The 12,162-nt window shown below is 37.4% G+C and overlaps 1 protein-coding gene across 1 annotated transcript in view; it reads right to left on the bottom strand.

Annotated features, from left to right (window-relative positions):
* The window catches only part of LOC108746411 (phosphatidylinositol 3-kinase regulatory subunit alpha), a 71,558-nt gene that overhangs the window by 35,448 nt on the left and 23,948 nt on the right, over positions 1 to 12,162 (bottom strand). The gene's annotated exons all lie outside the window — the stretch shown is intronic.

Here is a 12,162-nt window from a genome sequence, read left to right as displayed (position 1 = left end):
TCTCTCTCTCTCTCTCTCTCTCTCTCTCTCTCTCTCTCTCTCATCCGGAGTAAAGAAAAGGGTCAAGTCTCTCCTTCTTTTTCTCTCTCTTTCTTTCTTTCTTTCTTTCTTTCTTTCTTTCTTTCTTTCTTTCTCCTTCTCTTCTTCTCGCACCTGACGCGCGCACTCTACGAAATCGAGTTGGCTACCTTTCGATGCAGCTCTATCAGCTTTCGCCTGTTTCTTCTCTCTTAGCGGAGGTCATCGCGTAGACGAAGAGGAGAGAAGAGAAGAGAAGACAAGAGAAGAGAGGAGAGTCAGTCGATCGGTCGATCGGTCGATCGGTCGATCGATCGGTCCCCGTCCGTCCTCGTTCGCAGGTACTCGGCCGAAAACTCGCCGGCGTGTCCGTCCGCGATCGCGAAGGCGGCGCGCGCACTCTCGCGCACACACACAGACACGCGCGCGGACGGCACGCACGCACGATGTACGCACGTATATACGTACGCACGCAGTTCTCCTCCGGTATGGAAAAGTCCACTGGGCCCAGCACTTTTTGTGCCGGCGGCCTGCCTGCAACACGCGCACACACACACCTGCACGTCGCGGCGGCACACACTCGTCACTCGTAACGCATACGTACACGACACCTATCTATTTGCCTATCCTTTTCTCTCTCTTTCTCTCTCGCACTGTTTCATTCGGTGTCTCTCCTACACTCGGTCGATCTATCTCTTTCACTCTCTCTCTCCCTCAGTTCTTCTCCTCCTCCCACCAACCTCTTCCCCGTCTCTCTCTCTCTCTCTCTCTCTCAGGACCGCTCGTTGCGCCGTTCTCTCTTTCTCTTCCTCTCTCAGATCCTCTCTCGCGCAATCCTCTCCGCACTGGCCGTGCACAGCCGGTCGGTCTCTACATGTCGAGTATTGCCCGTGAGCCAAGTTCCTCCTTCCCTCCCTCGCTCTCACTCTTTCTTTCTCTCTTTTTCCTCTCTCAGTACATTTCTCTTTTTCTTTTTCTTTCTCTCTCTCTCTCTCTCTCTCTCTAGCCCTCTTTGACCCCCCCGCTCCGTCTGGGGTTCACTCTCCTACTCCAACTACCTTTACTTGCCGCAGCGCGTGTAGTCAGCGATTCGCACGTTTTGGGCTTTCACTCGGACCGATCCATCGACGATGACGACAACGACGACAAGACCGGAGAAGTCAGTCTCTCTTTCCCCTCGGTTCTACTCGCGGACATATGTACGATACGCGTGGCTCTCCGGGAACCGTCTCTACGCGATCGTCGCTACAACGCCCGGAGACCGAGCACTTCTTTCAAGCACTTCCGTCGCCGCTGGACTCCTCTCCTGAGGGAGTCCCCGCTGGCTCTCCTTTCAACCAACTCTCTCTGGACGGACGTTCGTTCGTATTTCGGTTCCCCGTTATTGACGACTCACACATCGGCTGAACTCTACGCCGGCCTTAACGACACACCGCCTCGTCTACGTGGACGGCTTCTTCCTGGCCGCGGAGGAGAATACCACACCGCCGGCGAGGCGCACAGCTGACCGGCCGGTCCGCCAAGCTCGGTCAATAGCCATAGCCAGCCGCGAGCTGCTGCCGAGGGTAGCTCGTGGTTCAGCGCAACGGCGCTTCGGCAATCTCCGACATTTGTCGGTTCTTCCCGTGGCCTTTACGCTGAACAGACTCGTGCCGGAACGACGCCGGGGCCCTGAGCCATTCGTTTCGGTCCGATCGAACCGCCGGGAATGGAAATTTCCTGCCGAACATTCCTAGGCGACCGGAGCGGATCGACCGAGCTGGAATATGCACTCATCGGGAATCCGCTCCCGTATTCCCGCTTCAAAATCTATGATGTAATTCTAAGGAGCCTTTCGGCATCGAATCGTCGTGATTTGCCACATGATCCTAGTGTTAGAAATCAACGGGTTGACCTCGGTGACGATGAGAATTGCATGAATAACAAAGACCGTTCGGTTCAGATTAAGATTCGATTCTTCACTCAACGATCGCGCAGATTTAATGAAGATTCAAAGATGACAAATTGATTTGATCAAATTTAGACAGGACAAGAAACTTATCTGTATCGAATAAATTATTTTCATTTACCGTATCTTCACTGAATTAGTCTCTGCTAATCAGCGAAAATGGTAAACGAAAACAATTCGGTGAATTTTGAACGATAGTTTTCCCAAGACATTAAGTATTCCTCATCGATCGCCTCTGACGAAACGATTTCGGGATGGCGGCGGTCTCTCGGAGCACCAAAAAACTCCTCGCTACTCGATGATCGTGTCTGATTGAGCCGGGGCAAGAAGTCGATGGAATCGCTTCTGGAATGTTGAAAATAAGATGCTTGACTGTGCGAGCACGTTGTGTTTGAGACGCATGCACGGGGCATGTTCTTTAAGGGGAACTCAGTCGCGCATTTTCTGACGTGCTCCGAAAGTCTTTGTCTCTGTAGCCTCTTCTAGAAGACCGGAAGACGTCAGTCCTGGGAAAACTGGAGCAGTTTTCGAGATTCATTTTGTCGCGCGGATTTAGCCGGAATTTCATAGTGAAAGGAATAAGTTGAAATCTCGAAAAACGAGTTTCGACTATTCTTCCCTTGCACTCAGTTCTTCGGGAACGACGGCAAAATTTTCCAGATAAGCTTCACACGAAAAGAAGATTGACGTTGCTTCGATATTTCTTCTGAATATCTATCCTTACGCACAGATTCGATTGCAAATAAAATCTCGTTTTTGAATTGTATAACACGATCTGAAGGATCTCTCGTTTCCACGCTGAGATCTTCGAATGAAATCTGGTTCAGAATCCTGGTTATGTCATCTTGTCAATTTTTCTACAAAGCCGTGGTATCCATTTTTTTTAAATTGAAATCAATTTTTCGGTTTATCATGACGATAAGACAAATCGATTCTTCGTGATAACTTCACGCGCGACAGCTTCGACGATAAAAATTCGATTCGTTTCCATGCGAGCTTTTCGCTGTAGCTTGCTTTTTTTCGCGAATTATTTGTTTAACGAAACAGCGGCGGGCGCGCGCGAGAAAACCGCTTCGCAACGGATATTGATCGAGCAACGAGAGCGAGCGTTGACATGAATTTTATAGTTAACGTGGCACGCATGGCTGGCGGAGGTTGATAATGTGTTCAATCAAACCCACGCGTCATTAAACAAATAAATCTCAAAAACAAAGACGGACAAATTTTCCTTCAAAATTCATAAAGCAAGATATACATATATCGCGACTGTAAAAAAAAATATTTTTTCCAAGTGTCTCGATATCATAAAAAGCAATCAAGAAATGATTGCTGATTTAATTGATTCAAATTAATGAAAACTTTGTCGGCGTCGATCAAAAGATACCTCTCCTCAAACATTTATAATACCGTTTATTATACGATTTTACATAATACATAGTGTAAGAAAAATTATAGAGTTGTTTTGCAACAACATTTATTATCAGAATATCTAGATGATAAGAAGAAACATTAAAATTTATCAAAAAATGAGGATGCACTTGGAAAAAAAAAAACATTGTCCACTTTTATCTGACATAAACGTTGACACTTCCTCAATCGATTGTCTAATATAATAATACGATCCAAGCGATTAATGAAGAATTACGTCGAATCATAATCAATCTACCAACTGAGGCTCATTCTTATCTAAGACCAGTTGCGATGAAAGATCGAACACTTGTCCATAATCGCTCACATACAAAGATTGCTATTAAATAGACAATACGGCGCGATCGCGTAACGAGAGAACAATACATTAACTCTATTACGTGCATCAATAGAATTGACTCAGTATTCTATTTTTGAAGTGTTCGATCCTTCTCATAAAACTCATTCGTGTCAGACACAATTCTGCCATTGTCGAGATAAATATAAATCTTTATAATATTTTTAAAGATATTCTTTACGATATATCATTCAGCAAAGAACAACAATGACAAGTATTTTATTTGATATATAGTTTATATATCAAAAACCTGCTTGAAAATTTAATTAATGTAATCAACATCAAAGCCATGCCAGATGTTCCATGATTAATAAAAGAATCATACCTAATTATATTTAAAAAATAAAGAGGTCTAAGGATGACTCATTTTCTTCAGAACATCCCATCCCTCTTTAATCTCTTCTTTGCACAAAGGATACAAAGAGCTTCATTAATGCTTTTAGTTGATCATATAACCCTACTTAAAGATACTCTAGCTATCTTTAAATCATATTCTTCATTAGTTCCTGCCATAGATAAAAAATTCATTGCATTAAGAAAAGTAAATATAATGCAAGATATTTGTTATTCTTCGCATTCATGTCTCAAATTATTTTTACAATCTACACGCACATTGTTCAATACGTATTTTGTTATGTTATTATTACATAATACATACAATAAAATAATAATACAGCGTAAATAAAAGTGATATTACATTGTTAAGCAAATATATCCAATGAACGTTTTCGAGTGATCCGAGAGCTTTGATTTTCCGGCCAGCTGGGTGGAAGAAAGCGAAGACCGGCTTAACAAGGCAATTTAAACTCGAATTTTGAGGCTGCCCTCAAAGAAAGGGAGACACGAGAAGGTCCTTTGATCAGACCTGTATACTCGATCGAGCGTTAATGTTGATACCTTTTCGATCGTTCGCGTGAGATGCGTGCATTATTTTGTCTTCTTATTTTTCAAGCCGAGGATCTATCAATTGCACTTCCCCGCAACCTGCCACGAAGATTCTTATACAAACGAACCTGGCACTCATTCTTATAGAATGTAAGAGCGCGCTGCGTGGAACGGGACGCAGGCGGGCGAACGAAGGGACAGGGAAAGGGACGTGAAAGTGAAAAGCGACTTTCCAAGCCAGCCGGTGCGGTGTGGCGAAGGGCCCCCGGCGACGAAGGATGATCGAACCCTGCGGGCGAACGCGCGTGCGCATCGCGACAGGCACGTCCTGTTCAAGGTCACAGGGCCGCCCACGCCGCACAGTCGTCCCTTCGCCCAGCGAAGACCCGGTGCCCTTTATTGAAATTCGGCGGATCGATTGTCGTGATTGTGCGAGAACGCCCTTCCTCTCTTTCTCTTTCTCTTTCTCTTAATGACGCGCCCTCTCGATGGTTGTGAGGATAGGTTTGGGCGTGATTGCTTAACGATATTAAGATAGTTTTATTTTAAAGATTATTCAAGTCCATTGAAAAGAATTGTAATGACATGTGCCTAAACGATGTGAGAAAATGAAAGGTTTTTCTTCGAAGGGCATCTTTATTTCAGAAATGCGTGAATCGCGAATTTTATATATATATATATATATATGGATTATTTAAAATGTCTATTAATAATAAGATTCATAAAATTTAGAAAACAAAGAAAAAGGACTACGAGCCAGAAAATTATTATATAAAATTAACATCGTTAATGTAGAAGTTGAAACATAAATAAAAAAACAATTATATTCTTTAGTTAAGATTTAAAACAATGTGCCAGCAATAAATAAACAAACGTTTCGATCGCGATCGGATTATTATCAATGTTAAAACATATAATATTACAAATAATATTAAAAACAAAACATATTATAATATATATTTCGCTCTCTCAACAAACGCTGGTAACATAAAAACGATAACTTAAATAATGTCAATCATTGATTAGTTTGAAATAATGTCCTTTGATATGATGTAAATCGGAGAATATAACGCATAAAAATGAATTTAATCCTTTGATGTAAAAAACAAAATTTCTTCAATCAAAAATTAAAAATGTTTCTGGCGCAGAAAGTCGATTAAAATTAGAGACAATGTGATAAGAGTAAAATACAATATGTTGCCTCTTCGGTATTATAAAACATTACATTTTCGGTGTTATGGATTATTTAAAATGTCTACAATTTCGCCAATTCATCAAATAAGCGTCTAAAACAACAAAAAAGTTACATAAAGTGTCTTTTTATAATTATATATATATGTTGTTGTCAAATTTCCACTTTTTCAGAAACTCCAAATATATATTTTGTACATATAAAACAATCGTGATTTGAATTAGAAATTACATAAAGAAATAATGAGTTCTTAGATTAAAACTGAGATACCTCATATGAAAGATTAGTTAAGAAAATTTGTACATATATGTGCGTGCGATATTGATGTAGTAGTGATGTGTCAATGACACGTAAACCGTATGTGTATAAGTATATAATCTTATTGAATCGATATAAAACAGACGATTTTAGAATCTCCTTAATTAACATAAATTAAATAGATCTTACAGATCCAGCGCCAGTAACTGTCACAAATTTTGGCGTCAGTTTCGGAGAGTTAATTATTTCGATAATCAGAAGATTTTTATTCGAGATATAGTCTGTATCACAGAGACTATCCCTTAATAAAAAAAAAGAAAACCGAACGCTATTAATGTTTTCTCTCCATCTATGTAACGATAATGATCAATGATTGCATCGTTCGTGTCGGACGCATCATTTTGCATTCTCATCTGATACGATTTGCAAAACGCATTGTGAATCGCGTTCCGCGGCGATTTCGCAAGCCATTAGGTATCTCTAATCTCACATGAGGCGCTCTCACGAATATCGCATCCAATAATATCCAACTTCGTACTGGCTTCAAACCGGCAGCTAAAACATAACACCCGACAAAAAACCCGAAGATCCTGAATGCCTGTGGCGTGTGTTTGCTCGCGAATTGGAGTGGCGCCGGATTGATCGCAAATTTTACCGATCGTGACGCGAATTAGCAAGTGGTCGATCGATCGCGCATCCGCAAAATCCAAGATCGGTCCACAGAGCGCGTTTCACTTCGTTCATTTAATTCTAACCAAAACGAAAGAACAGATGCACACTTATGTATATAGAAAGAACAAGTTTATTGAAGTATCCAAAAATTTAATTAGATACAGATTTAAAATAGTTTTGTTGGACTATCAAAATAATTATGTAACATAATAAGCAATACTATAACAAATTTTGACATTTTAACACTAATTTCAGCGTTCTATTATACCTAATTATTTTTGATAGTCTAACACAATTATTTTCAAATCTTTATCTATATAGCTAAATTTTTATGTACTTTAATTGTTTCTTCCATGTAAACATAATTAAAAAATCGAACGAGTTTCTAAATACGACTATTGTTTTTACAATTTATGTAGGAACGAACAAAATTTATGCATACGTTTTAAACTTTACATACACTTGGTAATGAATCTCAATTTATTTCAGACTCGTTATTTCAAATCAAAGAACAAGGTATTTATCCCTCGTCATTGACAGAGAGAAAAGAACGTAAAGAAAAACAATTTTGTTTCTCCTCTACTCTCGTGTGTACTTGTTTATCGAACTTAAAAATACCCAAAGATCCCAAAGGGTTAGATGCTTCCGTGTCACAGTCAAGATAAATAGCAAGGGAGAGCGCTTGTTTTCGAAGCTCCAGCGAGGTTGCAGTGCAGGTTGCATGTGCACACGTGATGCGTGTGGTACGAAAGTATCGCGGGAGCAAAATGGAGCAAAAACGAGCCGTCCACTCTGTATTATACGGGAGCGGCCGTCCGCATCGATGCTGTGCTGTTGCATTTAATGATCGGCGGAAGCCGCATCGTGCCCGTATTATGCGAGTGATCGTTGCGTATTTTAATTTAAAGATATATAGATGTACAGAAGATCCCCTCTCCAGGCTTGTCACGCTTCCTGTCACACTTACAAAAAATTCCACGGCAAATAAATGCTTTACGATTTATCAAATCCAAAACCGTGAACTGTTAATTGCTTCTGTCTTAATCAGTCAGTTTTTTGCGTATTAAAAATCCGTGCATATTAAATTTATTATTTTTTATTTTTCAACTTTTACTTTAGATTAGACCAATAATTCTAAAATATTCAAATTCCAAGTTTCAAATGATTAATTTTTGCTTTTTCAATTCGTCATGTCGAAACTTATCATCATTTTAAACTTATCATTTTAAACTTATCATTTTGAACTTTTAAAATTTTCGCTATCTGACTCCATATTCATAATTATCCAAGTGAGAAAATAATGCTTCAACAATGTTTAATGACATTTTAATGATGTCTTATTAACTTTAAAGGCATCATTAAAATGTTATTAAGACGTTATTTGACATCACTTTATTACTTGGGTGTAGTGTGTAGTAATTCTAAAAATTCCTTAAATATCAAAATTCAAGAAATCGTATGTAAGAAAAAGTGTATCTTTTAAAGAATTAAAAAAAAATAAATTAAATTATATTAAAAACTAAACTTTTCACTAAAGTCAATCAAGAGCATTGGTAGTAGATGGACGTGATAAAGTCTGTATTTTTCGTGAGTAAAAAATAATGCAAGCTAGAATAAAAGCTTATTATAAGATTATTCATCCGCGTTTTAAAGACTTTTTTTTTAAGATGCCGAGCTCTAATTAATTAATTCTAATAATTTGTTAATTTTTTTATATGTATTTTTTCATTGCAACTTTATTAGTTACAATAAATAAATGATTTAAATAAATATAAATATTTAGTATTTATATTTACTATAAGGAAATATTAAAGAAAGGGAAAAAAATATTTTTTTTTTTTTTTTAAACGTAGTAATATTCATGTAATATAACACGAATGGAATGACACGAATTATGAATAGAAGTAGTCTTAGCTATACAGAAATGTAAATTACAAAACACTGAAGAAGAAAAAAGATTGAAAGAATTACGAAATAAGAATATGGAATGTACCACCAATTAGCTTATAATATCACTTTATATATCGAAAATATGCACGCGTTTTGTTATTAAAAGTCATTTGATTCAATTATGTCATTTGAAAGCCACATTTAAAGGCTCCAAGCTAGACTGAAGCCATAAAATTATTACTAATGTATTTCTCAAAATTATGTAGAGTACACACCTGTAAAACTATCTGCTACCTGCAAATTTGAAATGCAGCTTTTACAACAACGCAATAAACACTAATGACCAGTGGCCACGTTATAATGTACAAGCACACTGTGAAGAAGTAATTTTACTAGTTCGCCAGAACGTAGCGCAAACTATATAAGATATCGTAATATTTCAACTCCCACCTATTCCACAACCACCTCTTTTCTTCTATTGCCGTACGAGAATTAATTTAATTTTTATATATATTGTAATATAAGAAAATTTTTTTATTGTTTCAAAAATATAGTTATTTCTCATAAGAATTATTTTCTTTATTTCAAGAAATATATAAGTATTGCCAAAAGAGAACGTTTCCACACTTTTACTTTATATACTTTTATGAAACACAAGTTATTGTAGACATAAGAACATATTTTTTTCCATTCGAGGAAACGTACGAGAATAGCAAAAAAGTTATTTTCCTAAATACTTAAAATATAACTATTAAATAACCAATTGTTTCTTGAAAACTTTACTTAAAAATTTTACTTAGAAATAATTAAATTTTTTTCCATGTACAAATTTGTTAGCTCATGGAGTGACACGAATGATATAAGTAGAAGTTCTTTAGCTATACAGAACAAACGTAATTTACAAAATACTGAAGAAGAAAAAAGATTGGAAGAGTTATGGAATAAGAAGCAGAATGTACCACCGACTAGCTTATAGTATCATTTTACATATCAAAAATATTTCATATATATTTCATATATGTATTTTAATATACTCAATTAAAACCTATATTTTTTTAATTGTACGATACGATAATGTATCTTTTCACATATTATTTAAGTTGTGTTAATTATTTTTTTAAAATGCGCACGATAAATATGAGCATAACCTGATTTTAAGTCCTAATCTCTACTATAGCCATTTAAATCGGATTTCCTCTCGACGCATCGCACTACTCATCAACATCGTCACGCGTTCGGGGTATCGTGATTATCTTTCATCGAAACGTCGACTCTTATCTGCACGCCTTTAATCGTCGCTCTATGAATACCACGTGACACGTATAAAGACGGCACGACAATGACAAAGCTGGATTAAATCGATAGTCCACAAAAACATAATAATTTTATGATGATTTTTCAAAACAAGCTGATGCTTCTTTTCTCCTTTTATTAATTTATCAAAATAAACCGATCCTATTAAGACAGATAAAATTCATCAATCTGCTCGATCACATTTTAGGTTTTCAAACACACTGCCACTACATCAACTTTTCAACTTCACTATCAACTTTTGCAAGAACCATGCGATTTAGACGAGGACACGATAAATGCGAATGCTACTTAGCAGTTTCGACGAGTGAAATTCAATCGTGCATTCGTTCGTGCTAGCTTAGCATTAATTTATCTGTACCGAGAAATGTCCATCATTACGTTACAAAAATCATGCTCAGCTACTGTTATTATAACCTAGATTTCTATGTGTCTCTATTAAACACCCATCATAAGCAAGACTAAAGAGATGCGAAGGAAACAGTACATAAATATGACGTAAAATTTTTTATCTGTTTATATAATTTATCTGTGAAGCATTATCTTCTCTATAATCTGACTAGGGGGAGAGGGGGATTTTTTTTTTGTGTGTGTGTGTGTGTGTGTGTGTGTGTGTGTGTGTGTGTGTGTGTGTGTGTGTGTGTGTGTGTGTTGGTAAAATCAAAACAGTTATAATTTCATAATAAATTATGAAGATAGATAGGCGTAATTTATTCCAATTATTATATTTAAAATTTACAAAAATTCAGCAAAAATAAATAATGAAGTAATTACGTGTAGTCTTTACAAAAAGTGACTGGAATTGGAAATTTATACTCTCACATAAAAATCAATATGTTACATTATACTTATAAAATAATTCAATAAAGTCAATATTTAATAATTTTATAATTTAAATAAAAATTGTCTGATTTTATCTTAATTATTTTTTTTTTAAACATGTCTATTCTTTTATTGAAATAATTTTTGGTCCAGATTCTAAATCGTCGACAAACTTTTTGTACTATTTTCAAGTGCAATATAAAAAAAAATGATTTTTTTCATAATTTTCCATTTTGATACAAAATACTTGTAATACATTTCTTAAGAATGTACAGAGTCTTCGAGACATCCTTCGCGAGATGCAAAAATTATCCCGTTTAGTCATGGAAGAAATTAGACAGCATCGACACGATGCGAGAAGAGTCGAAACCCGCGTTATCTTTTATCTTTTATCTTGATCGTGCGCGAATGTTGCACCGCCCGTACACCTTCCACGAATCGATCGCCGGACTTTTTAGCGAGGATTGCCGCTGGTGCAGAAAGACGTCGCATCAGATGGATCGTCATGTTGCAATTTACAAAATCGCGAGACGAGGGGCCGAGCGAGGAATCGTTAACGCGTCGCGTTACAACGGCGTGACGTTACGTAACTCGCTGAACTACCGTATACCTCGAAATATCGATAATTAGACATGCAATCGTCATCGATGACGAGTCCCGGTTTACCGTGGTGATATTTACCTGTGTTCGTAACATTCTTAAAATTTTGCCGAGCGGCAATAATTTATTCGCTATTGTTACTGCCTCGATTATTTATCGAGTAGCGAGAAAGAAAAGGAACAATTTAAGCGAATAAATTGAGATGCCATCGATAAATTTAATTTAAATCTTGTCGTACACAATACAGAAATGACCAAATTCAAATGACCAAATACCAAATATTAATTGGCGCATATCCACAGCTTGCAGAGCAATTAATTAAATGTACAAAGTGCATCAATTATCGTCTAATTAAAAAGATAAATAAAAGCTGTTATCCCGTTCGGTTTGAATTACACAAATAAATGTGATTTTTTTTTACTCGATTTATTTTATTCTTTAATTTATTCGCTCAAACGGATTAATTCAACGCTAATTAATCTGTCATAACCGTCGGACGCATCGACGAAACAATGAGGCATAAAGGTTTAAATAGCGATTGTCTGTGGAAGCCTTTCGATCGCGAGCGGCTATCCCTCGACCCTTAACCCGGGGAATCCCGAATTTCCCATAGCAACGTGACGGTGCACTCCATTACCCATGACCTCCGCGCCCCGAGCGCGCCTCCGCTGCGCTGCCTCTGTATCTGCGAATCAATGCAGCTCCGTCGCGTGCATCCCGGCATTCCCCGAAACGCGGCCGTAGGCTAATTGCAACGGAAATTACGACGAAAGAAAATCGTGCGCGCGTCCACGTACGCCA

Source organism: Trachymyrmex septentrionalis, unplaced genomic scaffold, assembly GCF_001594115.1.
Source record: "Trachymyrmex septentrionalis isolate Tsep2-gDNA-1 unplaced genomic scaffold, Tsep1.0 scaffold17, whole genome shotgun sequence".
NCBI classification, from domain to species: Eukaryota; Metazoa; Arthropoda; class Insecta; order Hymenoptera; family Formicidae; genus Trachymyrmex; species Trachymyrmex septentrionalis.
This window is presented reverse-complemented; position numbering and strand designations above follow the sequence as displayed.